The sequence below is a fragment of the Lissotriton helveticus genome, chromosome 3_1, assembly GCF_964261635.1.
Source record: "Lissotriton helveticus chromosome 3_1, aLisHel1.1, whole genome shotgun sequence".
NCBI classification, from domain to species: domain Eukaryota; kingdom Metazoa; phylum Chordata; class Amphibia; order Caudata; family Salamandridae; genus Lissotriton; species Lissotriton helveticus.
This window is the reverse complement of record NC_136061.1, coordinates 1,614,424,632-1,614,449,034: the sequence shown is the minus strand read 5'-3', so window position 1 is coordinate 1,614,449,034 and position 24,403 is coordinate 1,614,424,632.

Here is a 24,403-nt window from a genome sequence, read left to right as displayed (position 1 = left end):
TGGGTTACTCTTCTCAGTTATGCACAAGAATAATTTACTGGTGTCATTGCCCCTGTCATACTTGGATAGCTTTGAGGCATGGTTCCAATTGCTTTCTATGGTGTACATGCACTTTCCTGCAAATGATATGAATATGTTACAGTCTGACTATGAAGCAGTGTTGGAGTATACAGTAGTACACAAAGATATAAACCTGGGGCAGATGGCAAGGAGGGTACCCTACATCCAGAAGCTTCCATGAACATTTTTGAAGCTAATGAGAATGTCACTTGGTTACAAAATGAAATGTTGGATTTGATTTTCAAGGATTTAATGTCACTAAATATTTAAATGGTTCCGGAATGAAATATCACTGAAGACAAAGCCATGCCCGTCCCTTTGATCAATGCAACAGCTAGTTTCTATGTTAAAGGTTTAGGGAACCTTCCAGTAGGACGGAGCACCTGTAACTACACATACCAATGGAATACTGCTAGTAGCCCACCTTTGATTACACCTCCGAATGTATACTTCATTTGTGGGGAACAGACGTATACATGGCTTCGAGGAGGATAGTCTCTTTCCTTTTACCTCCCATTTACATTGCACCGTCTAATTATCATAAAGATCATAGGCTACAGCATAGGGATCTCCATTTGCATCGAGTCAAAAGAGTTGTCAATCCAGATGATATAGATCAAACAGATACTTCCCTGTAGCAATTTACTGATATAATGAAGGACATTCTGCTGTTGTGGTGTCCCACGTTCAATAGTCTAATAATTGTTGCATTGCCCGAGTAGTTGACGGAGTTAGTAATACTACTGCAGGTGTACTGACTAATCTCACAGTTGAGTTTCGACTACGAGGCTAGTTGCTCTTCTAAACTGGATGGTTTTCGACGTCATCCTTGCTGATAGGGGTGGAGCCTGCAGCGTCATCTGTAGCAGTTGTTGTGTTTGCATCCCTGATAACGCCCCCGATGTATACTCTGCCATACAGAAATTACACAGGCTTGCTTCAGATATCCATCAGGATAATGGTTCATGGTCCCTCACAGGCTGGTTCTGCTGACATCATGGGGTTGGAAGATACTGCTTGTCCTAATAGTTATCACAGGTGTCATCTTCACATGTTGCCTATGTATTAATTGCCTTCCAGCATGTTACACCTATTGTGTGAGCAAGCTCACCCCTACCCCAAATTTGTCAGAACGTGCTAACAAGATCTCTACTATGATGATGCAGGCTATCCAGGTTTTTGATGCTCATTGATGAGGGCATTTTTAAATACTAAGAAGATATTGATACTCATGTGCTGCTTTATTCTCCCTCGCACCTTAAATGACTATGCATTCCCTTTCTCCCCCACTTAGAATTGTAAAGATCCTACAGGATAGCCTCAATAAAGCATTTAGCCACCCATGCTAAAAGGAGGATCCGTTAGGTTTGAAAACCCAATTTCTGCTATGCACTCGTTTCATGCGATTTAAGGTTAGCAGTGTGTGGCTAAATAGACACCATGTGTATTCACGTTATGCAACCCAATGAGTTATCTCCATAATGTGCAAAGCTTTATTTAGCAAGTGTGACTCCATGTTGTATTTCGTAATCCCTACTAGGCTGCTTAGACTGTGCCTGAAATAGGCCTCATTACTCTTATTGCTTGCCTCAGCAGAACTCTGTATTTTGTTATTATTTTCTCTTCTGATCAAGGCTGTTTCTCGCCTTGCTAAAGAATAGGCCATTCTGCTCTTGCATAGCTATCTGAGTGTGTAGTCCGTCCCACGTTAGGAGATGCTGAGGCTCAGCAGGGTAACCTTGAGTCGCAGATTGCATGTACCCATCTGACAGGTGGTAGCACATCCCTCTGTGTCCTCCTTGTTCATGTTCGGCCCAGGCAGTAACTTTCCACTGTGGGCATGGTTGGAGGCTCTTGGGAAGAATCATTTCATGTTGTAGACTGTTGGGGGGTCAGTCCCCCGGCAGACATCTTAGGGTGCAGGTCAGATTGGACTCCTCTGCAGAGTATTGCTAATAAAAATATGTTTGCATTCTCTACTGTCTGACTGACTCTTCATTACTTGGGAAGGCATAGCAGGTGGTTGTAAGTAACTCACAGGCGCGCGCAGGCACAGTTTTCTCAAGGATTAGCGAGACGGCGAGGAAGAGGAGGAGGGCAGACTGGGAAAACCGCAGTACAGGTAAGTCTTTTTTAATTTATTTTTAATTAATGTTTAATTACTTGTTATATTGAAGGGTGGAGGCGGGGGCTGGCCAACTCTGCTCCACTGTGGAGTGTGCAGAGTTTTGCCTTCTTCGCAGAACGCAGAGAAGGCAAATCTCCGCACAGTCTGTGGGCGAAGCGGAGTTCTCTGCCCTGGGTTAAATATCAGGCGTCACATCACCCTTACTTGCGGTGCCAGAAACAACATCCTCTAAAGAAGGGCTAAACCACCTGAAATGCATTAGGTGTACCAATATGGTCACTTGGGATGAGAAAGTGAATTTTGACATTCTGTCCAGAGAAGCCCGGATGGGTGTTCCACTAGCGTTTTGAAGATTGAAAACAGAATGCCTCTATATGACGCTTGAAAATACAGAACAGTTGAACAATAAAACTTGATTACTATGGATTACTTGGATTTTTTGGACACCTGTTAGTTGCTTAATAGCTGTGCATCTCAGTCTGGTTTGCGACTGCGCACCATTGTGCTTTCCAAACACTGCCCTCTGTGTCATCCCCCATACATTGCCTAATGTATAGGTAAGTCACCACTACTGCAGGCATTGTACCCCTAAGGCAAGGGGTAATATATCCCAGATGTGGACATAATTGCATAAGTGGATATGACCCTTCAATACCTGAGCCATTCTTGGACATTCTAACTGCACAGGGAAGCCATAGAGAGTGCATGGGCTGGATACTTGTAATCATGAGTTTCCTAGCTCCATGGTGGTTTCACTGTACCTTAAGATGTTTAGTACCAAACATCCCTTCTTAATAAATCCTCACTGATGCCAGTATTGGATTTACTGATAAACACACACAAGAGGCACTTTAGAGGATCCCCTAAAAACCTATCAAGCACTGGTGTGGTCTCTAACTAGTCTTTGCCAGCCTGCCACCACCAAACATGTTTCTGACCTCATGGGGTAAGAACCAGCACTCTCAGAGGCCAGGAAAAAAACCTGCTCTGGGGGTGGTGCTTCACACCACCTCCGGGCAGGAAAGGCATTCCAAAGCAATGCTGCCTTTGAAATGTGACCCAGGCAGCCCAACCTAGTCGAGGACCCTTGTCCTGCTCCACATCTGGCAGGAGGACAGGTGGGAAAATTAATTAAATTAGGAGGTGGTCCCCATTCAGCCACCAGCACCCCTAATGTGAGCCAGCTGACGTGAACCCACTTGTAATTTCCCTCCATCTTGGATTGGGAGAGAAGTAGCCAAATAAAGTTAGGGTAGTTCCCATTCCCACAGGAAGTGGTCACTTAGATGGTGTATACACTCTAAAGGTAGGTATCCCATTGCCTACTACCTGTCACTTCCTCTAACGCCTCTAAATTTTGTATTTAGGGGGAATCCGAGGATCCTCAGCTTAGATGTGACAGACACAAAGAAGATAAGGGCAAGGAAGAGCTGCTTACCCGAGGACTGAAGCCCTTTTGCAGAACATTGGTGCTAAACCCTGCCTGCTGCCTTAAGGACTAGACTGTTATGGTGTGCAGTCTTGCCCTCTACCCTTAAAGGCCTGCAAGAACCCCAGAGCACCTCCAGCCTTCAGCAAATCACTAAACAACTCCCTTTGAGTAGAGGTACTACTCCCCTGCAGTCCATAGGCACTGAACACGCCGAACCGGGTTGCCCGATTGACTGGTCCTCAGCGGCTCTGGTACAGCACGCAAACAAAATGAGGTACACCAGCCCTGTGGGATGAAATCTGTCTCTTCTCAAAGTTTGGCCACACCAGGATGGATGAGAGCCGTGCTGCACCAATACCTGAGTTAGAGGAATCTCTGCAGCATTTATCGGGATGAAGAGGCCAATCCAGACTCCAACTTCCCAGGAAGCAAGCAGCCTTCGAGGGAGACTAAGACTCCTGAGACTCACTTCATAAGTGGCCCCACACCGCCCGACTGACCTTCCAGCTCTGCACCAAGCCCACCCAGCCTGGCTACCGATGGCCCAAATGTTCTGCCATGGTCATGATGACTTTGCATTCTGTTCCAGTTGGGGGCCGAGGGGGTTCATCCCTGTACAATGTGGCAGGCACAGTGAGGTGCCTGCCATGCGGTGCAGGGATCAACACAAACTCCCTTTTCTGTATGGGAAGTTGTGGTGCTGCCAGTTTCTGACCTCAGCACAAGCTCCCATACAGAAAAGGGAGCTTGCAACAGCACCATGCGTGGTCGCATCAAAATTAAGCTGTCCCGACTGCAACCTGGAGGTCAGTCAGACCCTTATCCGCGACATTGTCGGTGGACGCAAGTCAGACCGACATCGAAATAAGGCCCTTAGAGTTTGGTGGATGGGATACTCCATCAAAACATGATGGATATCTTGTTCACCATATTAAAATGTCATAGGTATTAGGTATAATGTGCTTGTAATTCATTTGTTACAGAGTCTCATGTCTGCCAATCAATAAATAATGTATTTTATTTTTGTCTAAAAAAAGAAAACGATGTCCTCCTCACACAACTATAAAGAAATAAAGTTTAGGGGACAAGTGCACAGCTGTGTTCAACTCTATTTAATGTTTGATTTTCAAAAGGTAAAGTAGGTGTTCCCGGGTGTCGTCCTCCGCCCTGTGGACGAGTAATGTTCAAAGCAAAAAGTGCTACCAGTTGAGAACTAATAGCATCCCCTAGGGCACACTAAAATGGCGATTCTTGCCTCCACAGTTTATAAAGAACCAAAGATGAGAAATGTCTTATTGGACCAAATGTATTTTAATCCGTAGTATTAGATTTTAAATTGTTTATCCACATATTTTGTAACATGATTTCTCTTGCTCCAATGCATTTCGGACATTGTCCTTCATCGGGGAGCATCTAGAAAAGGAACGACATACACACAGATCTGTATATATACCTAATGGGTTCAGTGTAAAATTACATCAAGTGATCCCCATATCGAAAAAACTAGTGAAACCGTGGTCAAGAAAGAAAGCGTGAAAAGCGATTTAACGTAAAAACCATAACTAAAAAGTGATGTTCAAAAAAACGTGAAAGTGCAAAGTGAAGCATTCACTCAAACTAACTAAATGAAAAATAAAGTTCAGCCGCACATGGTGGAAAGTATGTGATGAAACATCCTGCATACGCTAGAAATATTCAACCTCCGTGATAGAAGTTAAACCACATTTCTCCCAAGAGTAAACAAAGTTCACCCAAACAGTGTAAATTGTGCGCGATAAAGCTGCATACAAGCATTCCCAATTTAAACCCAGCGAGTCGCCTGGTTACAGTTATACACGGTAAGGCTGCATGCAAGCATTCTCAAATTAAACCCAACATTTCGCCCGGTTAGCTGAACTTACATGAGAGAAAAATCATTGCGGCATCATGAGCGTGAGTTCAAAACACTGCGCCATGAGCGAGGGGCTGACACGGAAGTCTCAATGCAATACGGATGCACGTGACGCGGGGTCAATTGCTAAAGCTAAACAAGGGACTAACAAAAATAAGGAAACACGGGATGTTTTCACTAAAGGGGTATGGACACAAAAGATCAATGTGGAATTGAAATACACGTGTGAAAAGTGAAAAGACCTAAATTAAAATGTAATAAAAAATTGATAAATAAAATAAAATAAAGTTAAATGAAAATGTAATGCTAAATCTAGCAACAAGGAGGAATGTCCAGAAGAGATCCCCCAATGGGGGTAGATGCAGGAAGGTTTTACAGGTAACATGAAAATTCGATGCGTTCATTAAGCCCAAATGGCTTCATTTACTGCAGTCTATATATCCAGTAATTTTCTCTTTGAAGCAATTGTTTGTTATTGTCCTTTCCCTCTTCTTTATTGATGACTTCAAGAATAGTGTATTTCATTTGAGAAACAGAATGTTTCATTTCGTTGAAATGAGTTGCTACAGTCGATTTTTGGTTCATGGTACGGATATTAGACTTATGTTCGTTGAGGCGTGTTTTGACTTTGCGTTCTGTTTTTCCAACATAAGTCTTTCCGCAAGGACATTTCAAAAGGTAAACACAATTATTGGTATCACAAGATGCAGTCACTCGTAAATGAATTTTGTATCCTTTTATAGGATGTGTGATTTCTGTGCCAGTTATTACATTATGACAGTTGTTGCAATTGTTGCATGGTCTGGTACCACGGAATTGAACGTTCAATGTTTTGGTCTCTTTGAGGATTTCTCCTAAGTTCTTGCCTCTGGTGTAAGCAAATAATGGTAACGGCTTGAAAATGTCATTAAAATCAGTCTCCAATTGTAGTAATGGCCAATATTTTAGTATTATATTTTTGTAGTTGGTGCTCACATTGGAAAATTTGGAAACGACGACCAGCCGGTCGCTTTTGGGTTTTTGTACAGTTTTCTTTAGAATCTCTTCACGTTGCATCGGTTGGATGGACATTTTCGCCGATTCCAAAATTTGATCTGGGTATCCTCTTGAACGGAATCTTTCTGTCATTTCATTAATGCGTAATTCTGAGGTGGTTGGATCTGAGGTGATGCGTTTGACTCTAAGTAGCTGTGATCTAGGTAGATGTTTTTTTAGGGATGGCTGGTGAAAACTAGTATAATGCAAGGTGTTATTGCGATCTGTTGGTTTTCTGAAAATGTCAGTGGTTATCTGGTTATTCATGAGTGTGATTCTTACATCCAAAAAGGTGATCGAATTAGGTTCAATGTTCCATGTGAATTTTATCCTGTCATTGATGTGATTTAACGTGTCCAGGGCTGTTTCTAAGCTTTCTTTGGTGTTCTTCCACATGATGAATAGGTCATCAATGTAGCGTACGTACATTTTGAGGTTATTGCTCCATTCAGATTTTGACCAAATATTTGTATGTTCGAATTCTCCCATAAAGATATTAGCGTAGACAGAAGCTGCAGAATTCCCCATGCTGGTGCCCACGAGTTGCAAATACCAGTTATCTCGGTGTTTGAAATAACTGTGGTAAAGTGTGAAAGTCATTAATTCCATCAGGAAGATTTTAGTAGCTTCATCCAAGTCTAAATTTAGAACCGCTTGTTCAATAGCTTCTATGCCTCCTGCGTGTGGAATAGAAGTGTATAGTGCACTGACGTCAGCAGTGCATAACCACAATTTTTCATTTGGACAAATGTCTAGCTCTTGTAGTTTGCACAAAAAGTCCGTTGTATCTCTGATGTAACTTGGCAGTGCCTGGACCGTAGGCTGTAATTTACGATCCAGATACTGTCCGATCGGTTCATGAATGCTGCCACATGTAGATACTATGGGGCGAATCGGCGGATTCATCAAATCTTTATGTATCTTGCGCATGGCGTAAATCGATGGACTTCTGGGATGAGATTGTAGAAGAAAGTTTCTAGTTCTTTGGTCAATAATGCCCTGTGACTGGGCTTTTTCAATAATGGTTTTTAACTCTGTAGCAAACTGTTGTGTCGGATTACTAGGTAATTTCATGTAAACCATTTCATCAGAGACATGATCATGTAATTTTTGGTGGTACATCAATGCGTTCATAACCACAATAGCGCCTCCTTTGTCAGCTTTGGTGCAAACTATCTGGTCGTTATGAGCTATCGATCTCAAGCGATCTTGGTCTTTCTGAGTCATATTCTTATGTGAATTTTTGTTGTAGTCAATGCTTGTCAAATCCTTTTTGACGAGTTGTTCAAAAAGATCAATGGTCTTGTGGCTTACTGGAGCCTGAAAAGTACTTGATGGTTTTAGACCCATTAATGGGTCCTCTTTTTTCTCTCCTTGTTGTTGAATGATATTATCAAAGAAGTGTCTAAGTCTCAATTTTCTAACCATTTTGAAAGTTGCTATTTCTAATTCCAACAGGTTAGATTTACTAGCCGGTACAAACGAGGTGCCTTTCTGTAATATTCGCATATCTTGACTTGTGAAGGTGTAGTCAGATATGTTAATGACTAATTGATTGTCCTCGTTCATTTCTTTTTTCTCTCTTTCTCCTTTGGTAGAGTTACACTTCTTGTTTGTGGCATGCTTTTTTGTTTTGCCCCTCCGGGGTCGTCTTGTTCCACGACCTGTTCTAAAAAAGGAGTTGTAGTAGTGTCAATAGAAGTACTAGGGATCGATTCTTGTAAGCTCACAGTTTGCTTTGCTCCTAACGGACAGCCTCTCTGTTGTCCAGATTTTTGTTGACGTTCAGTGAAGTCTCCTTCTGATGAAGACGTATCCGTGTTTTGGGTGTAGGGACGAGATCTTCTCTTCTGGGCGTAGACCTCCGCCCAGGTATATACCTCATCCAACTTGTAGTCAAGCGTGTCACGCCTGAATTTTCTAATTTTTCGATCGTTAATCTCCGTTTGGTGTTTCTCACAAAATTTATGCTTTAATCCAGGACGACATCACTCAATCCTCGACAACAAGGAGTAAAGAACAGAATGCCAAACAATTGTTATATCTGTCTAAACGCAAGATCAACCAGACTTTACATGCAGCGACTTTAATCAAATACCATAAGACATCACGCATCCCCAGGGGCTTGCGAATTGCACTTAAACCTTCCTTGTGTAAGAACTCTAAACCATTTCAAGACAAATGGTACGCGATACTAAACAAATGTAGCCTTGATTTGATTCTTTTAATAGTGGAAGAGTTATCTAAAATCATAATGGAGATTGAAAAGGAAATTGAAGAAACCAAAGAGGAGCTTACTAAGAACATCCCCACCGAAGAATGGGATGAATTCATAGCTGATATTAAACAACAACTGGAGAAACACCAAACGGAGGTTAACGATCGAAAAATTAGAAAATTCAGGCGTGACACGCTTGACTACAAGTTGGATGAGGTATATACCTGGGCGGAGGTCTACGCCCAGAAGAGAAGATCTCGTCCCTACACCCAAAACACGGATACGTCTTCGTCAGAAGGAGACTTCACTGAACGTCAACAAAAATCTGGACAACAGAGAGGCCGTCCGTTAGGAGCAAAGCAAACTGTGAGCTTACAAGAATCGATCCCTAGTACTTCTATTGACACTACTACAACTCCTTTTTTAGAACAGGTCGTGGAACAAGATGACCCCGGAGGGGCAAAACAAAAAAGCATGCCACAAACAAGAAGTGTAACTCTACCAAAGGAGAAAGAGAGAAAAAAGAAATGAACGAGGACAATCAATTAGTCATTAACATATCCGACTACACCTTCACAAGTCAAGATATGCGAATATTACAGAAAGGCACCTCGTTTGTACCTGCTAGTAAATCTAACCTGTTGGAATTAGAAATAGCAACTTTCAAAATGGTTAGAAAATTGAGACTTAGACACTTCTTTGATAATATCATTCAACAACAAGGAGAGAAAAAAGAGGACCCATTAATGGGTCTAAAACCATCAAGTACTTTTCAGGCTCCAGTAAGCCACAAGACCATTGATCTTTTTGAACAACTCGTCAAAAAGGATTTGACAAGCATTGACTACAACAAAAATTCACATAAGAATATGACTCAGAAAGACCAAGATCGCTTGAGATCGATAGCTCATAACGACCAGATAGTTTGCACCAAAGCTGACAAAGGAGGCGCTATTGTGGTTATGAACGCATTGATGTACCACCAAAAATTACATGATCATGTCTCTGATGAAATGGTTTACATGAAATTACCTAGTAATCCGACACAACAGTTTGCTACAGAGTTAAAAACCATTATTGAAAAAGCCCAGTCACAGGGCATTATTGACCAAAGAACTAGAAACTTTCTTCTACAATCTCATCCCAGAAGTCCATCGATTTACGCCATGCCCAAGATACATAAAGATTTGATGAATCCGCCGATTCGCCCCATAGTATCTACATGTGGCAGCATTCATGAACCCATCGGACAGTATCTGGATCGTAAATTACAGCCTACGGTCCAGGCACTGCCAAGTTACATCAGAGATACAACAGACTTTTTGTGCAAACTACAAGAGCTAGACATTTGTCCAAATGAAAAATTGTGGTTATGCACTGCTGACGTCAGTGCACTATACACTTCTATTCCACACGCAGGAGGCATAGAAGCTATTGAACAAGCGGTTCTAAATTTAGACTTGGATGAAGCTACTAAAATCTTCCTGATGGAATTAATGACTTTCACACTTTACCACAGTTATTTCAAACACCGAGATAACTGGTATTTGCAACTCGTGGGCACCAGCATGGGGAATTCTGCAGCTCCTGTCTACGCTAATATCTTTATGGGAGAATTCGAACATACAAATATTTGGTCAAAATCTGAATGGAGCAATAACCTCAAAATGTACGTACGCTACATTGATGACCTATTCATCATGTGGAAGAACACCAAAGAAAGCTTAGAAACAGCCCTGGACACGTTAAATCACATCAATGACAGGATAAAATTCACATGGAACATTGAACCTAATTCGATCACCTTTTTGGATGTAAGAATCACACTCATGAATAACCAGATAACCACTGACATTTTCAGAAAACCAACAGATCGCAATAACACCTTGCATTATACTAGTTTTCACCAGCCATCCCTAAAAAAACATCTACCTAGATCACAGCTACTTAGAGTCAAACGCATCACCTCAGATCCAACCACCTCAGAATTACGCATTAATGAAATGACAGAAACATTCCGTTCAAGAGGATACCCAGATCAAATTTTGGAATCGGCGAAAATGTCCATCCAACCGATGCAACGTGAAGAGATTCTAAAGAAAACTGTACAAAAACCCAAAAGCGACCGGCTGGTCGTCGTTTCCAAATTTTCCAATGTGAGCACCAACTACAAAAATATAATACTAAAATATTGGCCATTACTACAATTGGAGACTGATTTTAATGACATTTTCAAGCCGTTACCATTATTTGCTTACACCAGAGGCAAGAACTTAGGAGAAATCCTCAAAGAGACCAAAACATTGAACGTTCAATTCCGTGGTACCAGACCATGCAACAATTGCAACAACTGTCATAATGTAATAACTGGCACAGAAATCACACATCCTATGAAAGGATACAAAATTCATTTACGAGTGACTGCATCTTGTGATACCAATAATTGTGTTTACCTTTTGAAATGTCCTTGCGGAAAGACTTATGTTGGAAAAACAGAACGCAAAGTCAAAACACGCCTCAACGAACATAAGTCTAATATCCGTACCATGAACCAAAAATCGACTGTAGCAACTCATTTCAACGAAATGAAACATTCTGTTTCTCAACTGAAATACACTATTCTTGGAGTCATCAATAAAGAAGAGGGAAAGGACAATAACAAACAATTGCCTCAAAGAGAAAATTACTGGATATATGGACTGCAGTCAATGAAGCCATTTGGGCTTAATGAACGCATCGAATTTTCATGTTACCTGTAAAACCTTCCTGCATCTACCCCCATTGGGGGATCTCTTCTGGACATTCCTCCTTGTTGCTAGATTTAGCATTACATTTTCATTTAACTTTATTTTATTTTATTTATCAATTTTTTATTACATTTTAATTTAGGTCTTTTCACTTTTCACACGTGTATTTCAATTCTACATTGATCTTTTGTGTCCATACCCCTTTAGTGAAAACATCCCGTGTTTCCTTATTTTTGTTAGTCCCTTGTTTAGCTTTAGCAATTGACCCCGCGTCACGTGCATCCGTATTGCATTGAGACTTCCGTGTCAGCCCCTCGCTCATGGCGCAGTGTTTTGAACTCACGCTCATGATGCCGCAATGATTTTTCTCTCATGTAAGTTCAGCTAACCGGGCGAAATGTTGGGTTTAATTTGAGAATGCTTGCATGCAGCCTTACCGTGTATAACTGTAACCAGGCGACTCGCTGGGTTTAAATTGGGAATGCTTGCATGCAGCTTTATCGCGCACAATTTACACTGTTTGGGTGAACTTTGTTTACTCTTGGGAGAAATGTGGTTTAACTTCTATCACGGAGGTTGAATATTTCTAGCGTATGCAGGATGTTTCATCACGTACTTTCCACCATGTTCGGCTGAACTTTATTTTTCATTTAGTTAGTTTGAGTGAATGCTTCACTTTGCACTTTCACGTTTTTTTGAACATCACTTTTTAGTTATGGTTTTTACGTTAAATCGCTTTTCACGCTTTCTTTCTTGACCACGGTTTCACTAGTTTTTTCGATATGGGGCTCACTTGATGTAATTTTTACACTGAACCCATTAGGTATATATACAGATCTGTGTGTATGTCGTTCCTTTTCTAGATGCTCCCCGATGAAGGACAATGTCCGAAATGCATTGGAGCAAGAGAAATCATGTTACAAAATATGTGGATAAACAATTTAAAATCTAATACTACGGATTAAAATACATTTGGTCCAATAAGACATTTCTCATCTTTGGTTCTTTATAAACTGTGGAGGCAAGAATCGCCATTTTAGTGTGCCCTAGGGGATGCTATTAGTTCTCAACTGGTAGCACTTTTTGCTCCTCACACAACTAACACACTACAAAGTGCGCTTGCCTGGTCACTCGCAGCTCTCAGGAATGTCCTACAAACATTGACGACTAAATGAGAGCTTGCCCATACCCTCATTCTGCTCTCCAATTTGTGAGTTGGGCCAGCTCATGAGCGTCGTTCAGAGGCAGGAGGAAAGGATACATATACCGGGCCAGGTGTGCTGCAAGCATACATCATTGAAAGTTAGCCAATGTGCCCCAGAGGCTGTATTACGCAAAATGTCCCGGGTGCAACTGGCAAGTGGGTCAATTTTCTGAGAGCTTGAGGTACTAGAGATGGAGCCACATATAATTATGTGGCACCTTCTATAATACGGGACACTTGAAATGCTAGCCCAATCTCAAAGGATCGTTCCCACATTTTCAAATGAGGAAAGACTTTGATTCTGTATCCGTACCACATTACAAACTGGAGCTGAGAGACAGAGGAGCAGTTAGGAAATGCACTCACTTAATGACAAAAAAAAGTGGAACACAGTTAGTGTGCACCCAAGGGTACCCCTTGAAAGAGAAGATAGTGGGTTCCAAGGACCCCAGACATCCACATGTGGGGGATGTCTCTCCCCTTTAAAATGCAGGCCACGTTGCCATCTGCAAAGTGAAAGATGGACTGCTTGAAAAAACAGCCAGTTAACTTTTCATAAATGCACTAGACCAAGGGCAGCCACGACTTTGCAGCTGTTTGAGGCTGTTACAACAACTGCAATAGGGTGTATTAGCCTGGTATGTGTGAACGTATCCAATAAAAGGTTCACTGCTGCTCAGACCCTGGCAATACACCCTTTACATAGTAAAGCCCCAGGCAAGCAAGTCTCTGCTGGCTCTAGCATTGGTGGATGGGGAGCTATAGTTTTTTTTTGTTGACCAGCATGAAAAGTGATTTTAATTTTGATTTGTTGTTTTTAAAGTTGATCCACTGTTTTCTGAAACCAACACTTCCCTACTGCGGATCCTTGGCGATAGCAGCGATCCAATGGTGGTCCTACTGCTAAACTCATAATAATACAGTAGTGGGACTGCAGGTGCACCACCACTGCGCCACCCCGGGTTTGGCGGTCCACAGACTGCCAAACTAGGAATCAGCCCCAAAGTAAGCAAGCAAGCACAATATTTTGGTTCCTGATATTTATTTCATCTAACCTTCTTCATTATGTTTTTAGAGTGTTCAAAACCTGAAAAAATCCTACTACTTTTTGCTCGTAGATTGTTGGTATGTATACACCCAGGGGCATATTACCAACAACTAGCGATAATTATCGCTATGTTGGCTTAGCGGCGATATTTTTATCGCCGTGCTGTGGCGATTTTTATCGCTTAGGAACCTTGCTATTATCAAGGTTTATCTCCTAAGCGATAAAAATCGGCAGAAATGCATGAATATCGCTGAAATTCATGCATTACCGAGCTAATGCTCTTAGCCATGTTATCCACCTACCATTGGATAACATGGCTAAGAACTGCTCAGGGTCAGGTGTTAGCTTTTGGAGATATTCGTGCTTGGTTGGTTGGTAATAGGAGATAGCTATGTTAGCGACTGTTTCCAGTCGCTAACATCTTGGCACACCCACTTTGCATGTCATTAGTGATAAATTTCACTGACATGCAAAGCGGGACCCAAGATGGTCGCTATCTCCTACTAGCTGTCGTTAGCGACAGCTAGGTAATAGGGAGATAATTTTATCTCCGCTTTCTTGGCTTTTAAAGCCAAAAAAGCAGAGATAAACCCCCTTGATAATATGCCCCCCAGTGTGGTGATCCTTCCTGTGTCTCTTGGCCCCTTCATGCCATATCGAATCGATGACCGCCAAATCGCTCTGGTATCAGAAATCACTGAGTGGGTAGGGACTCATGATAGAACCAGAAGGTGAGACCGAAGGACAAGCATTATGGTTCTAATGCCACCTTCTGTCTGCATCAGAATTGGCTGGTGGTGTAGAAACACGGACAGGCTCACAGGGAGGGGGGGGGGTTGAAAAAGTGAGGGTGGCAGCTGTCAAACTATACTCTCTGCCTCCAGATTTCTGCAGGATTGCCCAATGCATGTGAAGGCCACGTCGGAGCTGCTATGACTCACTGGAGTAATTTCCAGTTCAATGATGTGCTAACAATGAAGAGTGTGACATTCTGCAGCTGATTACGACATTAATGCATGATATGAAATGGGATAAGCCGATGGGTCAGGGGCAAGGGCAGGGATGAAGGCGGGGGTATAGGGATGGTACAAACGACCTGGACCTGAAATAAATGGACCTTACAATTTCACAAAAGAATATACTGGATAGATTTCGGATTCCTTACCTGCTTTCAAATTATAGCTTTCACTTTCTAAAAAAAAAAAAAAATACACAAAATGGCAATTTGTAATCAAGTAGTAGAATTGTTTTAAACTTTTTGATTTATAAATTAATCCTGCATTACGAAATCGAGAAATTGATTACATTTGAACGGTCCTTTTGCATTGGAAACTCAGCCACCCAAAGGGAGACGCCAACTGCAGGTCTCTCATGAATCCCCAGGGTGACAGCAGAGCACACAGCAGCAGCCTCGAAGCCATCAGAATAGCCTGACATTTGCAGAGCTCAAAACCTGCAGCGCAGCCTTCGACCTCATTTCTAACAGTGCTGCCTGTTTGACCTTTGGGAAATTAAATAATACCTCTTGCCCTGTAGGGCCTCTTGTCTCTGTAATAGCTTTAATACTTTTCTCTGCCCCTTTTAGTCATGTATTATTGGCGATATCAAATGTCTCCCGCCATTCTTCCAGGACTAGGCTGACTTTCACATACAGATTTTATTTTACAGGGGCGTAAAAAACAGATCTGTTTTCTCACGTGGAAGCCTGACAGACATATATTAGAAACAAGCAATTGTTGAGGTCTTTCAGTGACTTCGAAACAAAGATGAGGAAAAATGTAACATTCTTAACATGATTTCAAGCTATTCGAATTATTTTTCAGTGGTCTCTCACACATAAAAAAATCTAAAATAAAGTCCGTCTCAATTAATACCAGGGAAATTGGTGTAAAATCCTCCTACGACATGAATTGAATCTCACATAAAGCACAGGACGAAACAGAAACATATCTGTGTTTTAAAACGTTTAGTAAGACCTTTCTCAGTAAATAAACGGTTTTCCTTTGGGATCGTGGGGTTTAAATAAGAGGGAATTTGATGGAGTTGAGAAGTAGAGAAGAGCTCGTTACAAGGTTTCACCATTTGGGGTTTTAAAAGCCAGGAACTCTGGGGAGGACTCGATGCTGCAAAGCACTCAGAACTGAAAGTGCATTATGTTGCTGCATACACTGGAGGAAAAAGGTTTTATTACTTTTGAGTTGGAGACTGCTACCATGGTAAACTAGTTGACCTTTTAAAAATACGGTACTTGTGCCAGTGCACGGAAAGAAACTGCTATGAACTGCTATGAACACTATGCTAGTGGGAGAGGTGTGGCGCCACGGCCAGGGCGACTGACGCTGGAATCTGGGGACCACGGTTCGATCCCCGGCTCCGGCGGCAGGTTAGCCCAGCACCATGTGACTCTGGGCAATAGCTTGCTTAATCTTCCCGACGGCCCCCAGCGCCTAGAGACCCTTACGGGTGATTGTGCGCTTTACAAATGTGGACTTTACTTTACTTTATGAACAAAAAAAAGAATTGAAAATATCCAAGCCTGCTGCACAACACTTTTAACATGGGAAAAGTGACACAAAAGTGGCGCAAGGGGCTTGTAAATCTGCCCCTGGGAGACGGGGACATGGCCACTGGCATGACCCATGAGGGCCTATCCTCGCTGAACTCTACATTCCCCTTTCAAATGGAGCTTTAACCCCTTCGGGGCTGATGACGAGCTGGGCTCATCATGGCGTAGCCTCCTCGCACGCTGATGACGAGCCCAGCTCGTCATGAGCCCCACCCTAGGGGAAAGCGCCAGCGCTCCCTCCGAGTCTGCCCGATTGTGTTCGTTTCTGCGGGGATGGCAGGGGAAGACCTTCCCCTGCCTCCCCCCGCCCTCCCCGCCCGCGTCTTGCACTGACGTCACCGGAGGTTCCTTTTGTTTACCGACGCGCAGGGAAGCCGTTTGCTTCCTGCGCGTCGTGTTTGAAACAGTTTCGTTTTGTGGCTGGGGCGGGGGAGATTGCGTTTAAACTTCTAACGAGGGAAAGGAAAGGCTTTTCCTTTCCCTCGATGGCACTTTAGAGGTTTCCTGCTGCACGATCGTGCAGCAGGAATTTTAGAGATTTTTTTTTTTTTGTTTATTGATCAATTTCGTAGTTCGGGGAGCGGCCCCTTGGGGAAGGGTCGCTCCCCTTGTTGGGGGAACATTATCTCTGAAGTCTTCTCTTGGCTGCAATGTTGTTGAAAGGCCGTTTTTTGTACAAAAATGCTGATGGGGGTCATTTATAAAGTAAAATGATAGTGCTCATTGTAATGAAGGATGCAAGTGCCTCTGTCCTTCATTACTTATACTGATGTGTGTTTCTGAAGTGGCTAAAAAACACACCTGTCCTGCGTAGGCAAAGCTCACTAGTGTTTTTGGGCTCATGAATGTTTATTTGTGTTTGTGCTGCAATTCGAACACATGCTTTGCCTCCAGTGACCATGTGTGTGTTACTATGCTATCGCTGCAATGTGCGAAGGGGTCCCTTGAGTGAGCTGTCCATCATAGTGGGAAGTTTACAAATGTTTTTGGGCTGATGATTGTTTTCCTGAGTTTGTGCTGCAACTCGAGCGCCATCTTTGTCTCCAGTGACCATGTGTGCGTTACTATGCAATTGCACAGATGTGCGCAGGGGTCCCTTGTGTAATCTGTCCATCATAGTGGAAAGGTCAAAATTGTTTTTGGGCTGATGAATGTGTTTCTGATTTTGTGCTGCAACTCGATCACCTGCTTTGTCACTAGTGACCTTTGTGTGTGTTATTATGCCATTGCACCGATGTGCGCAGGGGTCCCTTGAGTGAGCTGTCCATCGTAGTGGGAAGCTCACAAATGTTTTTGGGCTGATGATTGGTTTCCTGAATTTGTGCTGCAACTCGAGCGCCATCTTTGTCTGCAGTGTCCAAGTGTGCTTTACTATGCAATCACACAGATGTGCGCAGGGGTCCCTTGTGTGTGCTGTCCATCGTAGTGGGAAGCTCAGAAATGTTTTTGGGCTGATGATTGTTTTCCTGAATTTGTGCTGCAACTCGAGCGCCATCTTTGTCTGCAGTGTCCAAGTGTGCTTTACTATGTAATCACACAGATGTGCGCAGGGGTCCCTTGTGTGAGCTGTCCATCATAGTGGGAAGGTCACAAATGTTTTTGGGCTGATGATTGTTTTCCTGAATTTGTGCTGCAACTCGAGCGCTTGCTTTGTCTCCAGTGTCCGTGTGTGTTACTATGCCATCGCACCAATGTGTGCACAGGTCCCTTGAGTGAGCTGTCCATCATAGTGGGTAAATTTAGGAAAGATGGTGCACTCCGCTAGTTGGTGGGCGTTGCCAAACGGGGATCTTCTGTGTGAGTTCACATGCCTCTTATGTGTATAAATGGTCAGAGACTGATGAGAGCAGCAGATGGGGAGAAAGAAGCTCCTGGTCATAGGAACTGTTTTAGGATTGCGCTTGTGAAAATCAAGGATGCAAGTGCCTCTGTCCAGCATCGCAGTTAACCACAGTAATTCTGTTGTCCCCCTCCCCATGAGAATCCCTGATGACGTCAGCGCGCACAGCACGCGCCAACATCTTCAGGGATTCCCAGGCGGTCGGGAAGCCATTTGCTTCATGCGCCTGGAGGTGTTAGGTTGGTTTTGAGATATTTGGGGGGGTTTGCAAAGAGGCATCAGGGGAGAGGTAAGTGAATTTCCTCTCTTCTGTCTCTTTGCAGGGCATTTCTGGCTCACGGTCGCGCACAGCATTGCGATTGTGCGGTGGAAATGCCCCCACTAGCACCAGGGATTTTATTTTAGATTGTAGGAAGTGACCCATTGGGCAAGGGTCGCTTTCAGGTGGGTCGGATTTTAAATTTAGATTTTCTGGCCTCCCCCCCCGGTGGGCAAATCAACCCGTACTTTTGTCCGTTTTGCCCTTTTTGATGGCCCATCTGTGTGGATGTGATTTTGGGGGTAAATTTGTGTATTGTTTATTCATTTGTTATGTTGTTTGTGAAATGTAGTATTAAATTATTTTTTTTCTTCTTTGTTTTTGATCCAGGCTTTTGCTGTTTGTATTGGTGTAGGTTGTGGTTCGGTTATGCTGGTTTTGCAGCTTGTGTAGTTGCATGTGCTTGGTAAGTAAATGTTTTTTGTACTATTTTTCCTAGATAAATGTGTTTTTATGAAAAGTGAAGTTATTGCTGTTTGTGTGGCTTTGTGTTTCTTGATTGTTAACTTTTTTTTGTATTGCTGCTTGATGTGTACTTTGTCTAATCTATACTTTATTTTTCTTTCCAGTGGGATTTCCTTTCTTTTTGCTGTGTTTCAGCAGAGTAGGTGCTGGTGAGTCTTCTTATATTTGGTTAGATTTGAATTGTTTTTGAGTGTATTGATTTTTGTGTGAAGACTCTACCTTGTTTACTTCTTACTTTGCACAGTGTAGGTTGTTGTTCACTTGTGTGTGTAGTCTTCTTGATTTGTAAGGATGATGGCTGCTCGCAGGATTACTGCTAAGCAGGTTGTTAGTTTGCTTTTTGAGTCTTCCTCTGACCATGGTCCAGACACTGACTCCGATTCGGAGCATGAGGTAGGTGCAGAAGATTCAGGCAGTGAGTTTTCTCTTCGCATGGTATCATCGGATGATGATTCTTCTTCTAGTGCTGATGAAGTGCCTGTGGTAGAGAGGGACATTGATGTGCCGGTAGAGAGGCAAGAGTCATGTGAGCGGCAGCCTAGGTCCTCAAGGTTTCCCTTTTTTTCTCGTCGGGAACAGGCAAGTGTGGTAAAGGCTGCTCCCAAAAGGTTTCACATTGCTGTGGTGCGCCAAAGGTTATCTCGTGCTGCTAGTCTTCCTGTTGTAGAGCAGCATGAGGCATCTGGTGCTGCTAGTCTTTCTGTTGTTGTTGAGCAGCAAGTGGCATCTGGGGATGCGAGTTCTTCTGTTGATGTTGAGATGCAAGAGGCAGCTGGGGATGTGAGTTCTCCTGTTGGTGAAGAGATGCAAAATGTATCTGGGGATGCTAGTATTCCTGTTGGTGTAGTGATGCAAGAGGCATCTGGGGATGCTAGTGTTCCCGTTGATGTAGTGCAGCAAGAGGCATCTGGCCTGCAGGCTAGGGTGGCTTCTTCTCCTCATGTTAGTGATGACGTCTGGGTTGCCCCTGGCATGGTGCAGCCGGAATTGCCAGACTTCACTGGTGTTCCAGGGTGTAGAGTGAATACTGACAATTTTTTGCCAATTCAATTTTTTCTGTTGTTTTTTGACGATGAGTTTTTGCAGGACATTGTGGAGCAAACTAATTTGTATGTAGAGCAGTATTTGAGGGACCACAGTGCCAGCCTTAAGCCCCATTCTAGAGCTACCCATTGGTCTCCCACATATGTTGAAGAGATGGAGAAGTTTTTGGGAATAACTTTTTTGATGGGCTTGCTAAGGAAGCCATCAATGTCTTCTTATTGGTCCACTAGTCCCTTGATGGCAACATCTATATTTCCAGCAGTTATGACTCGTGATCGATATATGCTTCTTCTTCGCATGATGCATTTTGTTGATAATGATTTAGCGTTGCCACGCGATCACCCTGATTGTGACCGTCTTTTTAAGATTCGGCCTGTCCTTGATCACTTTGTTGATCGTTTTCCTGAGATGTTTGCACCTGGAAGAGAAATAGCTGTGGACGAGTCTTTGGTATTGTTCAAGGGCCGCTTGGTTTTTAGGCAATACATTCCTAGTAAGAGGGCACGCTATGGCATCAAACTGTATATGCTGTGTGACAGTGAGACTGGATATGTTTATAATTTCAGGGTGTACACCGGTAAGGATTCCAGCATTAACACTTCTGCTTGTCCGTCCACTTTTGGAGTGACTGAGAAAATTGTGTGGGAACTAGGTAGACGATTATTTAACAAAGGCCACCATTTATATGTAGATAACTTCTACACTAGTGTGCGTTTGTTCAAGGAGTTGGCCAAAGTGGGCACTGTTGCATGTGGCACGATGTGCAGTAACCGGAAAGGTTTCCCAATAGAACTTGTTTGCAAAAGGCTTGTGCGGGGACAGTCTACTGCATTGCAATGTGGGAAGCTTCTAGCTGTGAAGTTTTCAGACAGGGGAGATGTTTACATGCTGACTACTATCCATGACGAAAGCACTGAAGCTCCGCCAGTTCGGGGTGAGACTGCTGAAGTGCGTAAACCTGTGTGCATTTTAGACTATAATAGGCACATGGGTGGTGTTGACAGAGTAGATCAGAGGTTGGAACCTTATGCTGCTCTTCGAAAGGCTTACGTTTGGTACAAGAAGTTGGCTATCCATCTTTTCCACTTGGCATCCTTTAATGCTTTTGTTGTTTTCCAGAAATCTTGTCCTGAGTCAAAGATGCCTTTTGTTAAGTTTCAGGAGACTATAATAGGCAGCCTTGTACTAGTGGAACAGGCAAGTGTGCCAAGATTTGGAGTGGTGGAGGAAGTGGCTAGACTGAAAGATCGCCACTTTCCAGAATACATTCCTCCCACAACTGCAAAAGACAATCCCACTAAAAGATGTAGAGTCTGTTGGCGAAGAGAAGTGCGGAGGGAGTCTCGTATGCACTGTCCTGACTGTCCTTCAAATCCTGGATTGTGTGTGCCAGCTTGTTTTAAATCGTACCACACACAAAAGAAGTTTTGGGAGTTTCATTGAGCTTGTAAGTGTACTGTCTGGTCTGTTTTCTGTAATATTTTTTAGTTTGCTTTTAGGTTTGCATTAGTGCAAAGCATTTAGTTTTTGAATTTGTGTTAGCAGATTTGTAGGTTTCTACATTTGATTTGTGGTATTTCTTTAAAAAATTCTAATTTCGATGGTGGTGTGTGCAGGATTGTGCTTGGATTGTTGGTGTGCGTGGACTGGCGCTTGGCTGGTGGTGTGTGTGGTCTGGTGCTTGGCTGGCATAGTGCATGGATTGGAGTTGTGCTGGGGGGGTGAGTGGATTTTTGCTTGGCTGGCGGAGTGCATGGTTAGGTGCTTGGCTGGTGGTGTGAGTGGATGGCGCTTGGCTGGTGGTGTGCGTGGTCTGGTGCTTGGCTGGCATAGTGCATGGATTGGAGTTGTGCTGGGGGGGTGAGTGGATTTTTGCTTGGCTGGCGGAGTGCATGGTTAGGTGCTTGGCTGGTGGTGTGAGTGGATGGTGCTTGGCTGGTGGTGTGCGTGGTCTGGTGCTTGACTGGCATAGTGCATGGATTGGAGTTGTGCTGGGGGGGTGAGTGGATTTTTGCTTGGCTGGCGGAGTGCATGGTTAGGTGCTTGGCTGGTGGTGTGAGTGGATGGCGCTTGGCTGGTGGTGTGCGTGGTCTGGTGCTTGGCTGGCATAGTGCATGGATTGGAGTTGTGCTGGGGGGGTGAGTGGATTTTTGCTTGGCTGGCGGAGTGCATGGTTAGGTGCTTGGCTGGTGGTGTGAGTGGATGGCGCTTGGCTGGTGGTGTGCGTGGTCTGGTGCTTGGCTGGCATAGTGCATGGATTGGAGTTGTGCTGGGGGGGTGAGAGGATTTTTGCTTGGCTGGCGGAGTGCATGGTTAGGTGCTTGGCTGGTGGTGTGAGTGGATGGCGCTTGGCTGGTGGTGTGCGTGGTCTGGTGCTTGGCTGGCATAGTGCATGGATTGGAGTTGTGCTGGGGGGGTGTGTGGATTTTTGCTTGGCTGGCGGAGTGTATGGTTAGGTGCTTGGCTGGCGGTGTGAGTGGAGTGGTGCTTGGCTGGCGGTGTGTGTGGAGTGGTGCTTGGCTGGCGGCGTGTGTGGAGTGGTGCTTGGATGGTGTTGTGTTTGTGGAGTGGCGCTTGGCTGGTGGTGTGCGTGGAGTGATGCTTGGCTGGCGGTGTGTGTGGAGTGGTGCTTGGCTGGTGTTGTGTTTGTGGAGTGGCGCTTGGCTGGTGGTGTGCGTGGAGTGATGCTTGGCTGGTGGTGTGTGTGGAGTGGTAGTTGGCTGTCGGTGTGCGCTGAGTGGTGTTTGGCTGGCAGTGTGCATGGTCTGGTGCTTGGATGGTGGTGTGGGTGGACTGGCGCTCGGCAGGCGGTGTGTGAGTAGTTACTTTCTGTTGGTCAATACACACACTGCTAGTTGAGTGACACTCCACACAGTCCATCATTTTGTGTAGTTGCAGTGTCAGAAATGTGGGCGTGTGAAAGTGATGGGCCCTTGAATGGCGCTGTTTGCTGGTGTGAGTGTTGAAATGTGATGGGTCCGCGGCTGGCGGTGTGAATGTTTTGTATGTGTCACGCGTACGAAAGGTGTATGAATGGCCTGTAAAGAGGTTGGTGCCTTGACGTGGCTTTACAGCTCACGAGCTGTGAGTCAGTGGTTCAGTTTATCATACTTTCAATTATACGCAGTGTATTTCATTTTTGATGAAATTACTTGCGTATCCAATTGTATGTACTGAATCATCACTCACCCTCGTGCCAAATCCAACCAGTATGTGTGTGTGCTTGCGGATTAGATGGGTGTGCAGTAATAATTGTTTTTTTCTCTTTCTGCAGTAGGGTGTACCTTGCCCCTTATTGTGATTATTGTTATGTGTAGCTTTTCCATTCGGATGGTGTCAATGGTCTGTTTTGTATCAGGTATGAAAGGTGCGTGAATGGCCTGTAAAACGGTTGGTGCTTTGTCGTGGCTTTACAGCTCACGAGTTGTGAGTCACTGGTTCAGTTTTTATGCATTTATTTATTGACAGAGCATTTCATTTTTTTGAAATATCTTGTTAATAACATTTTATGTACTGAACCATCACTCGCCCTCGTGCCAAATCCAACCTGTATGTGTGTGTCTTTGAGGAATAGATAGCTGTGCTTGAATGTTTGACTTTTGAGTAACTCTGTTAAGGTGTGGTATCCTTTTACTCGGGAGAACAAGGGGAACGCAGGGTAGTAGGATTTTTTTGCCGGCACGGCGATCCCATGCCAAAATGTTTGGAAAAGTGCTTTTTTTACCTATTTTTAAGGTTTGCAAAGAGTTCTGGGTAGGAAAACATTGGGGGACCCACACATGCCATACCTCCCTGGACTCTCCCGGGTGTCTAGTTTTCAGAACTGTTTGGGTTTGCTACTTTCCAAAGAATACCACTCAGCCCCGGGCCAAAAACTCAGGTGCCCCCCCCCCCAAAATCATAGTTATATTGCTTCAGGGTATTTTATATTCACCACTGTTAGATTTGGACCTTTTCCTGTTGCAGCCACTATGGCTATCCACGCAAGTGAGGTACCGTTTTTTTGGGAGACCTGGGGGAACGCTGGGTGGGAGGTAATTTGTGTGAGACCAGTGATGCCACGCTTTCCCAGACTACAACGTGTGAAAAAATTGATTTTTTTTCTGCTAAAATTGAGGTTTGCAAGGGATTCTGGGTAAAGGAACGTTGGAGGATCCACGCAAGCCATGCCTCCTTGGAAGCCCCCGGGTGTCTACTTTTCAGAAATGTGTGGGTTTTGTAGGTTTCCATAGATGGCTGTCTCGCACGGGGCCAGAAACCCAGGTAACCCCTCTTGCAAAAGCTGGTGAATTTAACAATGGTGAAAATGTTAAGTCCACCAGCTTTTGCAAGAGGGGTTACCTGGGTTTTTGGCCCCGTTCGAGACAGCCATCTAGGGAAACCTACCAATCCCACACATTTCTGAA